At 37.5% G+C, this 20,560-nt stretch overlaps 1 protein-coding gene across 1 annotated transcript in view; it reads left to right on the top strand.

The window, feature by feature from the left end:
• LOC129922258 (ATP synthase subunit a-like) overlaps nt 1-13,317 on the top strand; it is a 45,423-nt gene extending 32,106 nt beyond the window's left edge. The window contains exons 2-3 of the transcript XR_008774194.1: nt 3,863-5,222; nt 12,917-13,317. The gene's annotated coding sequence lies outside the window, so the exon portion shown is untranslated. The remainder of the gene's footprint in view (nt 1-3,862; nt 5,223-12,916) is intronic.
• Nucleotides 13,318-20,560: the final 7,243 nt, after the last annotated feature.

Genomic DNA, 20,560 nt, shown 5'->3' with positions numbered 1-20,560 from the left:
GAATATTGGCAATTTCAATAGAGTGGAGGGATTGGGTTACAGCAGCCCTACAACGAAAGTCAAGGGGCAGATGATGAGCATGGTGATGATGATGGTAATGGTGAGGATGATAATAAGTGATTTATTGATGATGATGATGATGGTGGTGGTGGTAATGAGGATGATGATGGTAGTGGTAGAGGCAATGAGGATCATGACGATGATGGTGGTGGTGATGATGATGATGGTGGCGGTGGTGATGATGATGTTGATAATGGTAATGATGATGACGATAATGGAATGATGATGTTGATGATGGTAATAATGATGATGAGAGTGGTGATGATAATAATGATGATGAGAGTGGTGATGATGATGATAATGGTAGTGATGATGATGATGATAGTGGTAATTCTGATAGTGATGATGATGGTGATGATGATAATAATGATGATTATAGGGGTGGTGATAATGATGATGTTGATGATGGTAATAATGATGATGAGAGTGGTGATGATGATGATAATGACGATGGTAGCGATCATGATGGTGATGATTGTATAATGTGGTGATGATAAGGTACATTTCCTTGATACCTGTACACTGAATGACTAGGTCACTAGGGCAGTGCCATATATGAATAATTACATTTAAATATCTTTTATTTGAATATAATCTTAACTTACATACCAGACGTGGGTGTCTATTATCAAGAAAATCACTTATCAATTAGATCTAGATGTATTTGTAATAGTCTTTATCTCATGCGAAACGCTTCACTGGCGAATTGTCAGCCCCTAGCAAGACGTGTATAATAGTGCTGTCCCCTTGTCGTCTGCTCATAAATAAAAAAAAAAATCCAGATTAAGCACTAGCAGACGAGCCTCGTCAATTACTGCGTTGTTTTTTTGTCCCTGGTGTTACTAAAAATAAATAGACAAAACCAATGATATTTTGTTTAAGACGGATGTGCAGATCACTGGAGGATCCAGTGGGGGGGGGGGGGCGATCTAATTTTAGCATCAATGGCGATGGCATCAGCCGCCCCCCCCCCCCCCCCCCAACAATAAACTTTTGAGTTTCAGGTGGGAAGGGCGATATATACAATCGCCTTCCCCCCATCGGACAAACAAATACTTTTTTCTTTTTTTTATTATAGTTAAGAAATTAGAAACCAAAAAAATCTGTCACTGATATAATTTATATATGCTATAAATTAAATTCCTATATCGAGTCGCCCCACCCCTATTCTTTAATGCCAAATGCAATCATTAGCAGAAATTATAAAAAGGAGCGAGGATTAATCGTTTTCACTCTATCGCCCCTCTCCTTTCCAGACAGAGTTTATGTAATTTCACATGAATTTATCATAATTATTTTAAAAAAGACTTTGCCTTGAAAAAATTAGAATTCAAACGAACTTTTTCAGCACAAGAGTCACGATTGAGATGAGTTCTAAACCAAAACAATTGTTTCCTAGTCGCCTTTACCAACCTCTAGTTACATAAATATGGGACTATAACTCACAATTTACGCTTGAATTTCATACGTCAGAGTCTCTCGAATATTTTTTTCTTCGGCGGCGATCCTCAAAGCTTTAATCTAAATATGTGGGGTATCTTATCTTTTCAAGGAACAAATCGGTTTTATTTGCAATGTATTAAGGGCCTATAAGTTCATATTAGAATAGTTTACAGCACTATTCAAAAAGTCCCTTTTTAATAGGGAGCTTTAGGTCAGGAGAATGCGTTTCTTCAGTGAAGAATGCAAGAAAACAGTTATGTCGTCGGGGTTTTCCCCCCGAAATCCACTGATGAATAATGAGCTGTAGATGTCAGGAGAATGCGTTTCTGCAGTGAAGAATGCAAGAAAACGCTTTTGGCGTCGGGGCTTAGCCCCTTCAACTCTCTATCATGCCCCTTCAACTCTCTGCTACCTCTATCCCGCCCCTTCAACTCTCTGCTTTCTGCTACCTCTATCATGCCCCATTATAGAGGTAGCAAAAAATACATTATTTTTATTCCTCATCCACATAAATTTCACGACAACTGGTTCACTAAACTGATTCACAGACAACTGATTCACAGACAACTGGTTCACAGGCAACTGATTCACATGCAACTGATTCACAGACAACTGATTCACAGACAACTGATTCACAGACAACTGATTCACAGACAACTGGTTTACATGCAAATGATTCACATGCAAATGATTCACAGATAACTGATTCACAGACAACTGGTTCACAGACAACTGATTCACAGATAACTGATTCACAGACAACTGGTTCACAGACAACTGGTTCACAGGCAACTGGTTCACATGCAACTGATTCACAGATAACTGATTCACAGACAACTGGTTCACAGACAACTGATTCACAGACAACTGGTTTACATGCAAATGATTCACATGCAAATGATTCACATGCAACTGGTTCACAGGCAACTGGTTCACAGGCAACTGGTTCACAGGCAACTGGTTCACAGGCAACTAATTCACAGACTGCTGGTTCACAGACAACTGGTTCAAATGCAACTGGTTCTCATGCAACTGGTTCACATGCAACCGGTTCTCATGCAACTGGTTCACATGCAACTGATTCACATGCAACTGGTTCACATGCAACTGGTTCACATGCAACTGGTTCACATGCAACTGGTTCACATGCAACTGGTTCACATGCAACTGATTCACATGCAACTGATTCACATGCAACTGGTTCACATGCAACTGGTTTACATGCAACTGATTCACATGCAACTGGTTCACATGTAACTGGTTCACATGTAACTGGTTCACATGCAACTGATTCACATGCAACTGATTCACATGCAACTGGTTCACATGCAACTGATTCACAGACAGCTGGCTAACAGACAACTGGTTAAAACAAATGGTCATAGGTAACTGGTTTACAGGAAACTGGTTCACAGACAAATGGTCATAGGTAACTGGTTTACAGGAAATTGGTTCACAGACAAATGGTAATAGTTAACTGGTTTACGGGAAACTGATTCAAAGACAAATGGTCATAGATAACTGGTTTACAGGAAACTGGTTCACAGACAAATGGTCATAGATAACTGGTTTACAGGAAACTGGTTCACAGACAAATGGTCATAGGTAACTGGTTTACAGGAAACTGGTTCACAGACAAATGGTCATAGGTAACTGGTTTACAGGAAACTGGTTCACAGACAAATGGTCATAGATAACTGGTTTACATGAAACTGGTTCACAGACAAATGGTCATAGATAACTGGTTTACAGGAAACTGGTTCACAGACAAATGGTCATAGGTAACTGGTTTACAGGAAACTGGTTCACAGACAAATGGTCATAGGTAACTGGTTTACGGGAAACTGGTTCACAGACAAATGGTCATAGGTAACTGGTTTACAGACAACTGGTTTACGGAGCACTGGTTCACATGGTACTGGTTTTCAGAGAACTGGTTCACAGGCAACTGGTTTACGGGAAACTGGTTCACAGACAAATAGTCATAGGTAACTGGTTCACAGACAACTGGTTTACGGAGCACTGGTTCACAGACAACTGGTTAACAGGCAACTGGTTCTCACAGACAACTGGTTCACCGACAATAGGTTCACGACTTATGGTTCACACGACTAATAGTACACCGACAGTTGTCTCAAAGACAAAGTAATTGAAATATTGTGCAAGGTTTCGAATATATAAATAAAGACGGAATGATTCTGGAAAGGATCAGAGTTAGAATATCAATAGAGGGAGATCTTATTTGTGAGTTGAGTTAAATTAGAGCTAGAATTGTGTCTAGTCCTGCCTATTTATTCCTCTGTGCTTTCTTTAATTCATTCGTTCATACATTTATTCATTGCCTATTCTTTTCTTTCAGAGGAGCTTATGGATCTTCACATAGCAATAAGGTGAAAGGTTAAAGGTTAATATTAGCTATGGTCGGAACGATATTGCCCACACAGCAGTTTCTTCCCGCCTTTAACAGACGACGTACCCAAAGGAAACCGAAGATGCTGATACAGTTTTGGAATCAGCGGCCTAGCAGAATCTGCCAGAGTTTAGCAACATGTTCTGCACAGTGCTTAAGGTTTACAGAGTCCTGATTTTTCCTCAGGGTTGACTCCCGAAGACTTTCCCATGTTTGAGTATAGATGCAAAGCAGCAGAAATTTGAATTCAGAGTTTTGTTTCTCTTAAGATGTAGCACGGCTAACAAGCCCCTACTGCCCGAAGGGCTTACTGTTTAAGGCGCCAGTTGCTCGCCATTGCCATTTCTCTTGTTAATGATAACAGTTCCATAGGACCTAATATCTAATACGTGTTACAGCCACGAGTCGTACTGATTGTCATTGGGTTTTTAGGACGCATACCATTGAATGCTTTTTATAGTTAGTGGAGTTTTTATACCCATAACCACTTCCGGAAATAATCTTACAGAAACTTTTTTGTATGGATTTAATAATTATATTTTTTTACGACTGAGGATTTCTGATAGGACTATAATAAACTTTATTCAACCCTCCCTCAAGATGAGCATTAATAAAATGCTTATAGAATAAATTGTATTATCTTCCATGAAAATTCTCAGACAAATTTAAGGTGTCATACAGAAGGAAACTGCATGGATTACTCGCACCAACCAAGAAATATACTAGCTATATGAAGACCCCCCGCCTATTGTGACGGAAATAAATAGGAATAGAATGCGTTGGGGCAGGTCACCTTCAAAGAATATCGGAGAACAGAGAAGCAAAGATTATTCACCGACAAAAAAACAAAAGGCAGGCGCCCCAAAGGCAGACCACGAGCACGGTGGCTTGATGACATGTAGATCTACAACAGCTTAAAGTCCAGGCATGGAGACGAAAAGTGCAGGATAGATCAGAATGGAGAGATGTGCTAAGGCAGGCCAGGGCCTTCCATGGGATGTAGTGCCACTGGGATGGATGTATAGTATCCTCCATGATCTTTCAGTTATTCATTGGATTACATTTGGATGATTCCTTTCACTAGGTTGAACAATTAAATTTAGAATTACTCTTAAGCAATCATCAAAAGATACTCAACAATAATCTACTCAATTCTAAAGTATCTGAGCCTCGCAATGTCGTCCGGATATGGCTCGATGGCCGTAGGAATGCAAGCCTTAGATTGGCAAAAAAATCTTCTAAATGAGTGAAGCTGTTTCTGTGTATCCTTTCCGTTAAATGAAGACTAAGCAAGGGCAACTAAAATAAGGTAAGGGAAATAAATCTTGCGTTTATTTGACAAAATGTAATTAGTATCCTTTTTTTCTTTCTCTGAATCATTTGTCAAGCTATAATGGCAAGGATGGTAGTGCGGTTTGGTTGTTTCGATGGTCCCGGGTTCATACCCTGCTCGCTGCCATCCCGCCTCGACCAAAGGGATATTTGGGACTTGGAAGTAGATTATCTTCAACTACAAAGCAACAACCGAAACATGTAAAACGTTTGACTAAAACATGTTTAACTAGCAACAATTTGTTTCACCTAATTAAGTTTTCGTGTCTAGCTAGCAATAATCGGATTCTCTACTTTTTATTTACCCCCACCCTCTCTCCTCAATTCGTCACCTTCCCCCAAAACTTGAACGTTCACTTATTTTAAAACTAGAATATCACAGGGAAAAAGAAATCCTCAAAACACTATCTCTCGAAACATCCGTCCCTGAAACGTGATACTTATAGCCCCGATGTTTAGAAAGTTGTTTTTTTTTTTTAGGATACCTCAGCTTTTTAGCTTTTGACTTCAGTTGTCGATCTGTTTACATCCTAGGAATCCTTGGGCCTTTGCCTCTTTTCTTTGCCTCTTTTTTGGGCATTGCCTCTTTTTTGGGCTATTGGCCTCTTTATTGGGCTTTTTTTTTTTTTTTTTTTTTTTAATAACAAAAAGATGCATATTTTATTAGTAAGCGTACAAATGAAGTATTTACATTTTAAAGTACAATGATTGCAAAACATAGAATTGCATATAGTTACATTTAGGTTGTCATAATATTTTAACGATTTAAATTGCTTTGTATATGGCGTTAGTTTTTTCCAATAGCATATAATGAATATTTTTGAAAGGTACTTAAAATATATGTGGTGAGAATGTCAACAATAGGTAATTAAATAGAAACAATCAAAGAGTGAAAGTAGAAACTTAAATGATATTAAAACATTTTAAACATCGTAGTTACAATCATGAGAATGTGTGGAAAAAAATGACTCCGGATTAAGAGTCTTTATATAATATAGACATCACCGGATACAGGGGGAGGGGGAGGTAGAGAGGATTCATTGCTTCCCCTCCTTAGCCCTCCCCCCCCCCTCCACGCACTCCCACTAAAAGGAGAGGATTTGTCACAGGTGGATGTTGAACTAGGTCGTGAGAATGACGTAATGAGTCTCAAGGCTACACACTGGAGTACAGGGCAGGGTACAGCATTGTACAAATGGAAGTCTGGAAGAAATTGTCCTCTTATACTGGGAATGAGGAGGATGGCTTTGCGCGTGTTGCTTATAACAGTATTTATCTTTATTATCAACACTCCTTCTTTTATATTATTAATGGGTAACCCCTTTAGGAACATCTATTGTTTGAGTGAATAGGTGTGTTACCTCCTTCAAATATTTTTTTGTGGGATAAAATTTTTAAACTTTTAAAATTATGTTCAAAATTAAGGTCGTTATTTAAAAAAAATTGCCTAATTTTCCGTTGCCTAAATTTTCGGATGCCTAATTATCCGGGTGCCTAAATTTCCTAGGATTCGTATAAATGGGAGAATCATCTTCTGGAGTTACTATCTGATGAATGTCTTTTTTTTCCCCTTTCTCTTTCTCTCTATTCTTCCTTTCTCTTCCTTTCTATTTATCGCTTTATCTCTTTCTCATTCAATATTTTTTCTCCCTCTCTATCCTCCTCTCTCTCTCTTTGTTCCTCAAGCTTTTTCTCCGTCTATCTTTTTCTCTCTTTCTCTCTTATTTCAGTTATTTATTGGACTACATTGGACTACTCCTATCACTACCAGGGGCGTAGTTAGGAATTTTCCATCATTTGGGGGCTCAGGGGCTTGACCTCTGTGGGGGCCCTGCATTTTGCGTAATATTTAATATTTAATGTAAAAATTACTCATTTGGGGGTCCCCCTCAAGTTTGGGCCCGAAGGGATGAATAAAAAAAATTTCTAACTCTCCCCTCATCTCCTCCCACGCTAGCTACAAATCTCGCTCTCTCTCTCTCTCTCTCTCCCTCTCTCTTCTTCTTCTTTCTCTCTCTCTCTCTCTCTCTCTTCCCACTCAGCAAAAAACACAAATGACAATCTAGTGGTGAGTATGGTGTAACGTGTACACGTATAATTTCTTTAATGTCGTCTATGGGGTGAGCTGATGTTTACTGTGTCTAACTCAACTCCGAGCTAAATACATATGTCTACCCATGTTGAATTTAGGAAATTTAGGCACCGTATATTTTCCGCCTTGTCAAAAAGTGCCTAATTATCCGGTGCCTAAATTTCCGGGTGCCTAAATTTCCTGTGCCTAATTATCCGGTGCCTAAATATCCGGTGCCATAATATCCGGTGCGTAAATTTCCAGATACCAATTCTACCCTTTTGTATTCACTTAGTGGGGAAAAGATTATTAAACTTTAGAAAAAGATTAAATTACCTATTCAATTGGAGCATTCTGTTTACAATCACCGTGTGCCTCAAGTTCTATAGTGTAATCCTAGCGTCGGAGCCCACCAAGTCCAAGTGTGACGGCTTTTAAAAATTAAAACTTGACATGATATGGTCTCGATCGCACAGGGTAATACAAAACACATAACTTTTATACTATTCTATACAATACTGTACTATACTATACTATACCATACCATAACGTACTATAGTATGCTATCTATCTATCTATCTATCTATCTATCTATCTATCTATCTATCTATCTATCAATCTATCTATCAATCAATAAATCAATCAATCAATCAATCAATCAATCAATCAATCAATCAATCTATCTATCTATCTATCTATCTATCTAACTATCTTTCTTTCTTTTCTTTCTTTTCTTTCTTTCTTTCTTTCTTTCTTTCTTTCTTTTCTTTCTTTCTTTTCTTTCTTTCTTTCTTTCTTTTCTTTCTTTCTTTCTTTCTTTCTATGATTCCCCTCTTCTCTCTCACTGTATGTGTGTTTGTGTATTTGTTCTCAATGTTAAAAAAACAACAACGTGTAAGCACTGGGCCTATTGATAATGTTAGCAAGCGCCTCATCGACTTAAAACTGAAGTGGGCTACATGGGATTATATCTGTTTAAATGTGTTTATTGTAGGCTACGCGGGGAAGAAAAAGTATGACGAATACAAACCTGTAAAGGGGAGTTTCTTACACACCATGGGGGGGGGGAGTTGGTCCAACTGTAAAGGCCTGCCTGGCCACGCCATAGACAAATGTGAAGGGGAAGGGAGAGAGGGGAATACGGTACTTAAACTAATCTCTACGACAACAATATAAATGACTAAATGACTTGTAAACCTTCGTGTGTGTATTTAGTGATTTATATTGATCTATCGTTATTATCAGTTATTAGTTGAAGTTGTTTTATTTCTATTACTGACAGGGGCGGACTGGCTATATGGGCATTCGGGCAAACGCCCGGTGGGCCGGTTCCCAAGTGGGCCGGTAAGGCCACCGAAAGGGCCGCATGAATGCCAGTAAATTGTTTCGAGATTTATATTATTCTCTTAAAAGGCAACACTTTGAGCGTCATGATTTAATAAAAATACTTTTTGACACTTTTCAAGTCTAATACTAATCTAAAGCATGGACGTAAATGTCCTTCATCCGTCTATCTATAGTGCTTCTAGTAGATGTTCCTAAACGATAAACAAGAAAATTAAATCATTTATTTCTTATAGAGATCGACGTTAGTGTGTAATGTCCTATAGAGGACATGTCCTGTCACATACGAATTCTTTTTTTTTTTTTTTTGTTTGATGGAGTTGTCGCATGATCTCGAGTTGGCCCGCTACGAAGTCCTTCACAAATCACAATTATTATCTTGAACAGTGTAGCAATGCGTTGATTGGAATCAAAATATAAAAGAATCTAAAACAAAAGGAAAAAGAAGAAGCAGAAAATAAGTAATTATAACTCTTGCTGGAATGCTGAGCAAAACACTATTACAAAGAGAGTTTATGTTGTCACATAAACTCAGAGGCGCCCCCCCCCCCCATCGTAGTCACAAATGGACCAGGAATATTCAAGACATAGTATTCTTTTGATCGTTTAAAGTAATACAATTTTAAAAATCATTTGACGTTATTTTTCAAATAAAAGCAAACAGTGCAACACGTCGTCTTTGATAAGACTCTTCTAACTCTTCTGGAATAAGTAGAGTAACGTTAACTGATCACCTAAGAACTATTTTTTTTTAATTTCGGGATCTTTGGGCGCCTCTGAGAAAACCTAGCTCTAATGGGTACCTGACATAAGTTGGGGAAAGCGGTTGGTCGTTGTGCAGACCACTTTACACCCTCGTAAACCATAGGCCACAGAAACAGATGACCTTTATATCATCTGTTATATACACCACAAGATCTGAAAGGGGAATTTTACTTACTTTACTACTGGGTAATTGTGTACTATGCTTGTGGCATCAGATTCACTTCTTAATATTTACATAATAAATGAATCTGCACCCCCTAGGCAGTAAGAAGATAAGCTATATCTTAATAATTTATAGATGTGAATTTTGTTCAAATTGTTTAATACATTTAAATCTAGATCTACGTCTGGCCTCTATTTAGTCTAATTTCGCTTGTTGTCATTCACCAACTTTATGATGATAGCATTTACGAATGAACAGACTCAACGCCATAAGAAACACTAATGCCAAGACGACAGAGTTATTGACTTAAGTCGAAATACAAAGAGGCTTTCCTAGAGCATGAGATTATCTTGACATCATTTGTTTATTAACTGAACGTAAGGATATTAAAAACAAGTGGATATGTTCTGGTGTGTATGTGTGTAGCCAGCTTTAAGATGCAATCCAACTAAGTTTCCAAGTTATTGAGAAAGCAGTATATGAGAGTACAGTTCTCTTTCGGACCTTGCGATATATGGGACAGATGATATTAAGGTCATCTGTTTCTTTGCCAATGGCTAACGAGCAAGGTGTCATGTGGCCAGCACATTGACCAACAGCCTTTACTTTCTCAACTAAAGTCAGATACCCGTTAAAGTTAAGTGGACCCAGGAGAGCCCTAAAAATCACGAAATTCAAAATCCTAGTCTTCACCGAGTTTCGAACCAAGGACCCCAGGTGCGGAAGCGCCTAACCACTCAGCCACCGCACCCTTATGACCTTGTGGGATGGACAGTTAAAATAATGGAGGATGAAGAGTTGTATTTGTATCTCACGTGTCTGAGAACATGGCGAGGAGTGAAAGTGAATCCTAAACAATATTTTCGTTAATGGGGGATCTTCAGATGTTTTGAATGTGACTGCTAATGTATATGGTAGCAAGAACAATAAGAGATTCCCCAATCCAAGTGTTTTACTTTATTCATTTAGTAATAGCTCTTATTAGATAGTTTCAAAATCATCTAATACATTATTCATATACTAACTACTTTCGATACATTATTAAACTTTACACTATGATTTTGAGGTCAGGTATGATTGGACGCTCATCATGTGCATTGTGGCATACAAATTGTGGGCCGATTGTATAGAAATGCCCGGGCCGGTTTTGACTCCCAGTCCGGCCCTGAATTTTACTGAGCTGGCTCGGTCATATTGTGAGACTCTAATCGCTGTTAAATAACATCAGACATGTTGCAGTAGAAGGAGCACGAAGAAAGGGTCGTTCGAAGAAAAGTTGGCTGGACAATGTCAAAGAATTGACCGGCCTCTCTCTTGCTGACTGGGAAAATGTGGAGGGATTTGGATACGCGAACTGCCACAGCAGCCCTACGACGAAAGTCAAGGGACAGATGATGACCAAGATGTTTGATGATGCTGATGATGATGGTTAAGGTGATGATGATGATAATTGATTGATTGGTGATAATGATGGTGTTGGTGTGGTGATGATGGCATTTAAGATGATGATGATGATGATTATGATGATAGTAGTGATGATGATGATGATGATGATGATAATTGTGGTGATGATTGTTATGATGTTGATGATAGTGGTGTTGATTATGATGATAGTGATGATGACGGAGTTGGTTTTGGTGGTGATGATGATGATAATGAAAAAAACGATGATGACGATTATGATAGTGGTGATGCTTGTGGTGATGATGATGATGATGATGATGAGATGATGAATGTAGTGATGATGATAATGATAATTGGAATAGTGGTGGTGGTGGTGATGATGATGTAACGATTATGATGGTATTGATGATGATGATGATAGTGGTGATGATGATGATAATTGTGATGATAATGATGATGATGGTACTGATGATGATGATTATGATGATAGTAGTGGTGATGTTAGGCTTGTCGGGCGTATAAATTTCCGACACGCGCGTTGCGTGCCGTATCACAGATAAAACAACAACGATTCTTTTCGAGACTAATCTCTGCAGCCTCATTTATTTACTACATGCAGAATTTTCAACTCGTCAGGGGCTACATATAGCCTATTGTAGATTGAAAACCTTTGAATTATAAGAATTTGTCCTAGCATATATCCCCCCCCCCCCCCAGATCCGCCAGTGCATATTACATGCTCTCAAGTGTTTGACAAAGTGGAAAAAAAAGTGAAGAGCCCTTTAGTAAACCATCCAATAGCTAATCAGTCAGTGACTTGTGGGAAGCGTGGTTGAGAGGCTAAGTGTGCTTGAACTTGGCTTGGCTACCTAGAAAGGGGGTTCGACACCCGACTAAAGGCAGTACGGAAAGTCACCTCCTAGATACCCCCTCCCCCCTCCCCACTGGTCCCCAAAAGAGATTGGACCAAAAAAGCGCTCTGAGCATCCTATAAGCATGAAAGAAGCGCTATATAAAAGCTATAATAATGATAACTTGGGACCCTTCAGTTCGGAAGCCAAGCGCCTTACCACTCAGCCTCTGAGCCCCCAATGGTAATGCATTGCCAATGTGTTTTGACATAAGTTTTACGCTTGGCTTTGGACAGATTTCCCAGGTTCGAATCCCGGTGAAAACTACGATTTTTAATTTCGGGATCTCCGGGCTCCTCTGAGTACCATCCAGCTCTAATTGTTACCTGATATTAGTGTGGGAAAAATAAAGGAGGTTTGCTGGCCACATGACACCCTCATTACTCGTGGGCCGCAGAAACAGATGACCTTTACACCATCTTTCCCCCTAGATAGATGGAATTACGTCATAGAGAGCTAGTCTAACATTTTCTCCATATTGAAATTATTTTGTGCAATAAAAGGAAAAAGTTTAAAATTTTTTATAGTTCAGTCACTTTTCAGCAAAACAAGAATAAATCCTATAGTAGAATATAAAGTAGCTTCCTTCCTAATGTCAGTGACAAAAAGGCACCAGCTTCATAAAGATGGAATAGATTTTTATTTTGTTAGTTTGGCGTCCTTTCTGTCCTACTTTGGGCGCCCAGGTGTCTGATAAGCCTATCTGATACACAAATAAAGATAGACGTGATAGGGATTTTAAACACTTTTGTTTTGGGTGGGGGGGGAGGATCTGTTTTCTAATCATATTTACTTTAGAAGAGGTGTTTTATAATTAAATGTTACATTATGTGTTATACATAAACGATTACCAAGTATAAATAAACAAATAAAATTATTAACAGATAAACACTTACGTTTAGAAAAATTAAATCAGCTTTCTTTTTTCTTTTAATAAAAAAAAATTTATGCATCTTATTTGGCCGTCTCTATTTGCCAAAATTGAAATTCAATTATTGCATTTTATTTTGCAGCAAAAGTGGTCTTGTATGTGTTGAATAAGACAATGGAATAAATACACTGGAAAGGATTACAGTGTTATCGCGCTTATCAAACCGTGCTCGCTGCCATCCCGCGTCGACCTCAGGGATATTTGGACTTGGAAGTAGATTATCTTCAACTACAAAGCAACAACCGAAACATGTAAAACGTTTGACTAAAACATGTTTAACTAGCAATAATTTGTTTCACCAAGTTTTCGTGTCTAGCTAGCAATTAATTGGATTCTCTACTTTTTATTTACCCCCAACCCTCTCTCCTCAATTCGTCACCTTCCCCCAAAACTTTAACGTTCACTTATTTTAAAACTAGAATATCACAGGGAAAAAGAAATCCTTCAAACATTATCTCGCGAAACATCCATCCCTGAAACGTGATCCTTATAGCCCCGATGTTTAGAAAGGTTTTTTTTTTTTTTTTTTTTTAGGATACCTCAGCTTTTTAGCTTTTGACTTCAGTTGTCGAGCTGTTTACATCCTAGGAATCCTTGGGCCTTTGCCTCTTTTCTTTGCCTCTTTTTTGGGCATTGCCTCTTTTTTGGGCTATTGGCCTCTTTATTGGGCTTTTTTTTTTTTTTTTTTTTTTTTTTAATAACAAAAAGATGCATATTTTATTAGTTAGCGTACAAATTAAGTATTTACATTTTAAAGTACAATGATTGCAAAACATAGCAATGCATATAGTTACATTTAGGTTGTCCTAATATTTTAACGATTTAAATTGCTTTGTATATGGCGTTATTTTTTTCCAATAGCATATAATGAATATTTTTGAAATTTAATGTTCTTAAAATATATGTGGTGAGAATGTCAACAATAGATAATTAAATAGAAACAATCAAAGAGTGGAAGTAGAAACTTAAATGATATTAAAACATTTTAAACATCGTAGTCACATTTTTTTCCACTTTGTCTACATTGCTTATGGTTGTTTCCTTTGTGCTTTGCTACATTACCCCAGTTCTTTATATTAACCTCTATCAAACGTGCATACACATCTATGTGTGTACATACTTATGCGAACATAGGCATTTAAACATTTATATTGTTTCTTTTGTTGTCTCCCGTTTAATGACAGTATTACAGTTTACAGTATTGTATGTTACCTGCGTTCAACGCGCCGTCTTGTCATATCACGGTCTCCAAATTCTTTGGAATGAGGAGAGGCCCAGAGAGGAGGGGAAGGGTGGCATAAATTTAGGCATCCGGATAAGGCACCCGGAAATTTAGGCATTTTTGACAAAGCGGAAAATTATTCACTTTACAATTAGGCCATTTTTTTAAATAGCGACCTTAATTTTGAACATAATTAAAAAGTTTTAACGAATATTGTATCTTTAGGCTGTGGGCCATCTGTGACGTTATCAAAAAAATAGCAAGTATAACAATTCTTTCTGTTTTTTTCATGATACAAATGAAAAGCTGACAAAAACCCGGGGGGGGGGCGGGGAGTGACAATCATGAGAATGTGTGGAAAAAAATGACTCCGGATTAAGAGTCTTTATATAATATAGACATAACCGGATACAAGGGGAGGGGGAGGTAGAGAGGATTCATTGCTTCACCTCCTTAGCCCTCCCCCCCCCCTCCACGCACTCCCACTAAAAGGAGAGGATTTGTCACAGGTGGATGTTGAACTAGGTCGTGAAAATGACGTAATCAGTCTCAAGGCTACACACTGGAGTACAGGGCAGGGTACAGCATTGTACAAATGGAAGTCTGGAAGAAATTGTCCTCTTATACTGGGAATGAGGAGGATGGCTTTGCGCGTGTTGCTTACAGGAATTAGTTGATAAACTAAAGTATTATTCATATTTTATAACAGTATTAACCTCTATTATCAACACTCCTACTTTTATATTATTAATGGGTAACCCCTTTAGGAACATCTATTGTTTGAGTGAATAGGTGTGTTACCTTCTTCAAATATTTTTTGTGGTATTTAATTTTTACCTATACCTACATATATTTATGTTGATGGCCTTTCTCTTGACAGCTAGGGGATCTGGGGGAGCATTGTGAACTCCCCCAGTAGGGTTCGGCGCGAAACCCCGACGCCAATCGTTTTCTTGCATTTTTTACAGCAGAGATGCATTCTCCTGCAATCTACAGCTCATTATTCATCCTATTAACTCTTTCTCTCCGTAATTATTTTTTCACCTATCGAAGGACTTCTTCTTTTTTGCTCTCGCTACCCTGTTATGATTAAGCTTCAATAATTTTGTTGTTAATTATCAGACAATGTTGTATTTGGTATAAAATCAAAGTGAAATGAAATGCATGCTCTTTTTATATGACACAAAGTCAAGTTTATAAAATCAGACATTAATTTCATTTCATGAGATCAAATCAACGATGGTATCGTCAATTCGGGGAGAAAGAGTTAAAAAGGCAGATCAAATGTAGTAAAATAAAGTATTTTGGGGGCAAGGGCCGATCTTGAAGTGTGACTGACAATAGAGGCACAAGTGGCGTAAGAGAATCTTTATTAAGTGTATTATCTTCCTGTTAAGCCCCCTACCGCCCCATCCCCTTGAATCCGCCAGTGACTTTTATACTATACTATACTATTACCATACCATACCATACCATACCATACCATGCCATACCATACCATGCCATATCTATCTATCTATCTATCTATCTATCTATCTATCTATCTATCTATCTATCTATCTATCTATCTATCTATCTATCTATCTATCTATCTATCTATCTATCTATCTATCTATCATTTTTCTATCTATCTATCTATCTATCTATATCTATCTATCTATCTATCATTTTTCTATCTATCTATCTATCTATCTATCTATCTATCTATCTATCTATCTATCTATCTATCTATCTATCTATCTATCTATCTATCTATCTATCTATCTATCTATCTATAATTTTTCTATCTATCATTTTTCTATCTATCTATCTATCTATCTATCTATCTATCTATCTATCTATCTATCTATCTATCTATCTATCTATCTATAATTTTTCTATCTATCATTTTTCTATCTATCTATCTATCTATCTATCTATCTATCTATCTATCTATCTATCTATCTATCTATCTATCTATCTATCTATCTATCATTTTTCTATCTATCTATCTATCTATCTATCTATCTATCTATCTATCTATCTATCTATCTATCTATCTATCTATCTATCATTTTTCTATCTTTCTATCTATCTATTTATCGATCGATCGTTCTATTCATTCACTCTCCATTTCTCTCCCTCTGTAAGAGTGTTTGTGTAAATATGTTCTCTATATTTAAAAAAAACAACAACCTACAACAACAACACCGTGTAAGCGCTGGGCCTATTGATAACTTGAGCAAGTGCTTCATAGACTCTCACAACTCAAGAGGGGTATATGTGCTGATATGTGTTTATTTTAGACTACAAAATGTATGACGAATCTAAACTTGTGAGGCAAAAAGTTTTGTAACATACAATCGGGGTGGGGTGAAGGGGTTGGTCCAAAATGTAACGACTGGCCTGACCGCGTCATAGACAAAACAAAAGAAAAAAAAGTTCACGAGTGCACAGTGAAAAAGGGGTGGGGGGGGATACGGTACTTTAACTAATCCGGACGACATCAATAAAATGACTTGTAAGCCTTCTTGTGTGTATGTAGTGATTTATATTGATCTATGGTTATTATCAGTTCTCAGTTGAACTTGTTTTATTTATAGCTCTAAGCTGGCTCTGTCATATTAGAACACTTTAATTGCTGTTAAAAGACACCCGACATGTTGCAGTAAAAGGAACGCGAAGAAAGTGTCCGCTGGCTGGACAATGTCAAAGAATGGACCGGTCACTTTCTTGCTAGTCTGCTAAGAGCAGCTGCTGGCCGGGAAGAGTGGAGGGATTTGGTTACAGCAGCCCTACAGCGAAAGTCAAGGGACAGATGATAACCATGACGATTGATGATGGTGGTAAAGGTGATGATGATAATAATTGATTAATTGATGTTGATGATGGTAAAGGTGATGATGATAATAATTGATTAATTGATGATGATGATGATGATGGTAAAGGTGATGGTGATAATAATTGATTAATTGATGATGATAGTGATGATGGTGGTGGTGGTGGTGGTAATGAGGATGGTGATGGTAGTGGTAATGAGTATTAGAACGATGATGGTGGTGGTGATGATGATAATGATATGACGATGATGATGATGATGTTGATAATGGTAATGATGACGATGATAGTGGTGATGATAGTGGTGGTGATGATGATGATGTTGATGATGGTAATAATAATGATGAGAGTGGTGATGATGATGATGATGTTGATGATGGTAAAAAAATGATGAGAGTGGTGATGATGATGATAATGACGATGATGATGGTGGTGGTGATGAGGATGATGGTGAATGAAATAATGATGATGATGATAATGTTGATGGTAATGATGATGGTAGTGGTGATGATGATGATGGTGATGATGATGTTAATGATGATAATGATAGTGGTGATAATGATGATGGTAATGATGGTGATTGTGATGAGGATTGTGACAATGATGATGTTGATAATGGTCATGATGATGATATATGATGGTAATGATGGTGATTGAGATGAGGATTGTGATAATGATGATGTTGAAAATGGTCATGATGATGATGATGATAGTAGTGACGATGATGATGGTGATGATGATGATGATGTTGATGATGTCAATGATGATGTTGATGATGGTAATGATGATAATGATATTGTTGGTGGTGATGATGATAATGATAATGACGATGATGATGATGACGATTATGATGATGATGGTGTCGGTGATAATGATGATGGTAATGATGATTATAGTGGTGATGATGATGATGATAATTGTGATGATGATGTTAATGATAGTGATGGTAATAATGATTCATGATGATGATGATTATGATGATTATAATCATAACAGTAGAATCCAGACTTGTTAGAGTTGTCGGGCGTATACATTCCTGACACGCACGTCATGTGCCGTATCACAGAAAAAATAAGCTTATTGATTCCCTTCGAACCACATCTCTGGGGCTTCATTTATTCACTACATGCAGAATTTTCAAGAGCACCGCATCAGTGGCTAAATAAGGTCCTGGTATCGTAGGTTGGAAACATTTGATTTATAAGAGTTTTTCCTAGCATATAACAAAAGATATGCCTTTGTCTTAGTATCTTTCCAGGTATTTTATTAAGTTTTGTTTAAGTAAAATAGGGTTTAGTGTTTCAAGTATTTATCGCTACTTTATTTTTTAGTCTTCTATCCTGAAGTGTCTCTAAGTTTAGTGATTAGTGAATTTCATGAATGGTATTACTTAAGTGAAATGCGAGTATTAATTGTGTTTTATAAACCTTACTCCGCTATAATGCCACTGTTCTAATTTCTTTAATAGCGGCCTCCGAAGGGGGAAATTAGTTGTGTGTGGACTGCCCGTCCGTCTGTCCGTCCCGTTTGGATCACAATAACTAGAGAAGATATTAAAAATTCGATATCTTAACATTTAAGGCGCGGATTTTGAGCGGTTAAGCGCTTAGCTTCCGAATCAGGGGTATAGGGGAGGGGTCGGCCGAGTGGGGGGGGGGGGCGATCGCCCCTACCGCCCCACCCTCTAGATCCGCCAGTGCATAGTACATGCTCTCAAGTGTTTGACTAAGTGGAAAAAAGTTTCTTGCTTGAGGACTTCAATGAGAGAAGAGCCCTTTAGAAAACCATCCAATAGCTAATCAGTCAATAAGTTGGGACCCTCCAGTTTGGAAGCCAAGCGCCTTACCACTCAACCTCCGCGCCCCCAATGGTAATGCATTGCCAATTAGTTTTAACATAAGCATTACGCTTGGCTTTGGACGGATTTCCCGGGTTCGAATCCTGGTGAAGACTAGGATTTTTAATTTCGGGATCTCCGTGCTCCTCTGAATCCATCCAGCTCTAATGGGTACCTGGTAATAGTTTGGGAAAAATAGAGCATTTGGCTGTTGTGCTGGCCACACGACACCCTCTTTTCCTCCATATTGAAATTATTTTGTGCAATAAAAGAAGTTTTAAATTTTTGATAGTTCAGTGCTGAAAAGTGAAACAAAAATAAATCCTATAGTAGAATATAAAGTAGCTTCCTTCCTAATGTCACAAAAAGTCACCAGCTTATAGAAGGAATAGATTGTATGCGAAAACACCTTTGCTAGTTTGACGTCCTTTCTGTCCTACTTTGGGCGCCAATAGTCTGATAAGCCTATCTGACATACAAATATAAATAGGCGTGAATACTTTGAATACTTTTTTTTTCTGTTTTGTAATCATACTTTTGAAGTTGTTTTATAAATAAATGTTAGATTATGTGTTATACATAAAAGATTACCAAGTATAAATAAACAAACACAATTATTAACAGAAAAACACTTACGTTTAAAAAAAAACAAACATAAAAACTGCTTTTTGCTTTATATAACTAATTCTATTTACTGTGATATTGCTATTTTCCAAAATTGGAAGTCAATTATTGCATTTTTTTTTTGCAGCAAAAGTGGTCTTGTGTGTGTTGAATAAGACAATTTAATACATAGGAAAGGATTACCGTATTATCGCGCAAGAGTTTTACAAGTTTGTTTTTTTCAAACAAATGGCAGCTATGCAGGGTATATGAAGGAGCGGGGTTTGCAAAATAATTTTACTCGTAAACATAGCATAAAAACTTTAGGTACCGGTATATTACAGCAAGTCACACTTTGCACATGCGGGGTATATAATGGTGCGCTGGGGGGTTATATAAGGGTGCGAGTTGTACGATTTTATTGTTACTTATTATGCAATATCTGTGTGGTATATGCGCGATAATACAGTACTACGACTTGCAATCAAATAAAAAAAAATCATCTCAAAGTATTTTATTTATCTGTTAATATTGTAGTTCCATAATGCGATTTTAAAACTTATTAATACATTGAAAAAACAAACATTTTGGAACAGCTTTCACAAAAATGAATTTACACAATTAAAGAAATTAAACAGCCATGACTAATGCTTTATGGTTTTGTCCCTTGATTTAGAGTACGTACTACGTACTATCTTGCTTATTATGAACTGTCTAAAGAACAGTAGTGCACTTACATCAGCAGGGGATGGGGCAGTTGCTAAAAATAGAGCGTGTTGATTACAGGTAATTACTGAGGAAAATATGAATGAAGCTTTGCTTCCTTGGGCTAAGGGACAGTAAATGGAACAAAAGCAAGAAAGCCTGTTTAGGGGAAATGGTAAACTATATAAATAGCTCAACAAAAAAAAAAGGAATTTCTCTCCATTCGACTAGTCACTACCCCCATCCTTGCACGGGTTGTTAAGTCAAATATGTGTTAGTGTGTGCTACAAGAAATGTGCATCATGCTTTAAGCTCTTTATTTTAACTAAGTTGTTCCTTTCAGGCCCTATCATCTATAGGGGTGGATGATGTAAAGGTCGTTGGTTTCTGTGGTTGGTTTCCAGAGTTAAAGAAGGTTTCATGTGGCCAGCACAACCACCAACCTCCTTTTCTTTTCCCCGACTATGTCAGGTACCCATTACAGTTGGGTGGACTCAGAGGCGCCCTAAAGATCCCCAAAAAAATAAAAATCCCAATCGGCA

Source organism: Biomphalaria glabrata, chromosome 13 (assembly GCF_947242115.1).
Source record: "Biomphalaria glabrata chromosome 13, xgBioGlab47.1, whole genome shotgun sequence".
NCBI classification, from domain to species: Eukaryota; Metazoa; Mollusca; class Gastropoda; family Planorbidae; genus Biomphalaria; species Biomphalaria glabrata.
This window is presented reverse-complemented; position numbering and strand designations above follow the sequence as displayed.